Below are 3,230 nucleotides of genomic sequence, written 5' to 3'. Positions count from 1 at the left end.
CATTCAGTTCTTTAAATGTTCAATCAATTCTTTCTCTGTGATAAAAAAGAATCAAATAAAAATATGACTTTGTAAGGCGACTTAGTTTTGCTGCAAATTTGCCTAAGCCATGATGAAGAAGATGAGTTGTAACCGCAAAATCTGTCAAATTGTGACATTTAACATTGTCAACGTTGACACTTTGCCACTAACAAACATGATGTGCAACACAAATAAGCGGTAGCAATGACGTGTGAGTATTTTGTTAAAATTGCCACATATTGTATGCATTCTGGTGATCGTGTTGCATAGTGTGACATATGTATGTATGCATGTGAATAAACATGAAGGGCACGACACGGTTGCCACTTAAGTTGATCGCCGATAAGTCAAACAAATTTCACTTACAAATCTATTTACATACAGGCATATCTTTAGCTATTCACCTTTTTCGCCTGACATTGCCTGCAGCAATCATTTCTCTGACTAGCCACACAGGCGCATTGCCGCAACCTCAGCAGCACTTTCATTGATGCTGCCACCACATATCGACTTTGGCTTGACTGATGAGGACGTATTTAATTTTAGCGCTGATCCGCTTTTGTCCCACTCTGTGCTCCACGCTACTCCTCGTCCTCTCTTCCGCATTCAATCTTAGCAACTTTATTGTGGGTACTGGTTTGAACATTCAGCAACGAGTGGCAGCAGTTGCTCTGTAGTGTTGCTGCAGCAGGAGCTGCTGTGCAATGATCTTGTGAATGATGAGCGAATTTATTGCAGTCGGTGGTGCGGAGAGTGGAGTGCTTTGCTGCATGTCTGGCTGGTTTGTTCGACAGAAGCTGCTCCAAAGATCTGCTGATCTGCTTTGCATTTGTATGTTTCGTGTGTTTATGTATGCAAGTTTATTCTTTTTTGCGCTTTCTTGTTGTACCAACGACCTGTTATCGTCATCGTCTCGTTTATTTTTAAGCTGATCCTCTTTGCACTGTTGCTGTGTTTTCTCTTTAGTTTTGTTGATCTTTGCGAGGTAAGTATTTGTGGTGGCTGCTGATTGTCATTGAGGCGCGTGTGTGGCCTTTCAATTTGATCGGCTTGTTAGATGCTGAGTGACAGGCGCAACGACTTTGTAAAATAGAAGCAGAAAAATATTACATTTGGGGTATTCACAACGGTGTCGTAAGTGTCGTATTGTTGTATGTCGTAAACTTTAAACACCTAAAAAATATATTAAAGGGGTTGGGAGAATACCATAAAAGTCATATTATGCATTTTCGCAGTGTTGAAAAATAGTTAGTTGTGGTTTCAAGTTCTCTAACCATTTATTTAAGCTTTTAGTGTTTACGACATACAACAATACGACACTTACGACACCGTTGTGAATCCCTCAATTGTGAATGTTTTTGTTTAGGGCAGCGTTGTAAAATACAGACATACACACTATGTACTAATGTCACCTACATATATGTACAAGAATATGAAGTGCGAGCGCATTAATGAATTTGGCGTTGTGTCATGTTACCCTGTCAGTTGTTGGTGTGGCCGCGATAGATGTGCGATTAGACAAGCATTTAATTATTTTGTAAGTAAATTTGATCATGAATGATGAAGTTTTGCTCTAAATTATATTTTTAACCGACTTCAAAAAAGGAGGAGGTTATCAATTCGTCGGAATATTTATTTTTTTTGTACGTATGTGGCCGCATAACTTTGGACCACGTCGGAAAGGTGGTGTCTCAGAGGTGGTCCCACACTAATCTGCTTTAGATCCGATCAATGGATCATGAAAAAAAGAACGGGTAAATTTTTAGTTTGGGGTTTGCTTAAAAATTACTTGTTAAATTGCTCCTTTTTGTAAATTCAATAAAAAACTTCACAAAGAAGAGGTGTCGTTGAACGAGGAAGTCATGTGGAGTGACTGTTCAGCGGGGTAGAACCCCATAACACGCAGTCTATTAGTACTACAGGGACGGGCACAACGGCTGTATCCAAGCCAGTTTTGGGCAGGCAGCTGCACTAAACTCAACGAGTGCGGATCGCGACGACGACGATTTCTTGCTTCTAGTCAAATCAATGGGCCAAAGAGAATGGTTATATGTGGTGACTCAACATCGAACTCCTGTAAGAACAACAATGGCGACCCAGTGGCCGATGTTCAAAATTGGCTTAAATTATGGTGTGAACACTTTTTCACAATACTGAATGGTAGCAGTACTGAAAGTTTATGGATAAGACTAACCCGAGCCCCAGTCGATGATGACGGAGGCGATGTTCCACCTCCTAACTATGACGAGGTACGAATAGCAATTGCGTGGCTAAAAAAAACTCCGTGCGTGTAGTCTCTACGCGCGGAAGAAGTGAAACTTAATATAGGAAACAGGGACATGAACCGGATGAGAAATTTTGTCGGTTCGGTTCAGCGGTTCGAACCGTTTTTGCACTTTTGGATTGGTTCGTCAAAGCGGGTTTTTTGGTCTTTGAACCGGGGTTTCGGTTCGCTTCAACGGTTCGAAAAACAAACAAGTAATAAAGTCTAAGTTCGGGCGGAGCCGAACACTAAATATCTGGCGCAAGTATTAAATGTATGCTTTTCACCTTTCCGAAAGATACCGCTACATGGTAAGCCGGGGTGTATCAATTTTGGATTAAATTAGCGCCCTTAAATTTCGAAATATTGCAGTTTCAAGCATTTCTGAAATTTACCGTTATATGAAAAGCGGCCTCAATTTTAGTCCGATTTCAATAGTTTTCAACATTTTGCTTTTATGTGGCAAGTGCAATAATCATACCGAGTTTGGTACAAATTGGTAGAACGATTACCGAGATACATATATGTGATCATAAGTGGGCGGTGTCACGCCCGTTTTCCAAAATTTTATCATTAACGCATTTCTTGGTAAAGGATTGTCGCAAGCATCAATTTTGAATAAATTAGCTTTAATATTTACTGATTTATCGAAGATGTCGTATTTTTCCAAACTACCTTTATATGGGAGGTAGGCGTGGTTATTGTCCGATTTTAAAAATTTTAGGCCATTTGGTAATCCAGTAGTAGTAGTGGGATTTCAGCGAGCCCGAAAGAACAACTGGTACGATGAGGACTGTCAGGAAGCTGCAGAGAAAAAAGATGCCGCCTATACGGCCACGCTGCGATCGGGCGCAACGCGCGCTAGTTGGGACCGCTATAGGGATCTGAAGAGGGAAGCGAGACGTATTTGTCGCAATAAGAAGAGAGAGGCCGAAATACGTGAGTG

The sequence above is a fragment of the Rhagoletis pomonella genome, unplaced genomic scaffold, assembly GCF_013731165.1.
Source record: "Rhagoletis pomonella isolate Grant_MI unplaced genomic scaffold, Rhpom_1.0 Rhpom_scaffold_00006, whole genome shotgun sequence".
In the NCBI taxonomy this organism is placed as follows: domain Eukaryota; kingdom Metazoa; phylum Arthropoda; class Insecta; order Diptera; family Tephritidae; genus Rhagoletis; species Rhagoletis pomonella.
The sequence above is the reverse complement of the archived record's forward strand: the minus strand, read 5'-3'. Positions refer to the sequence as shown.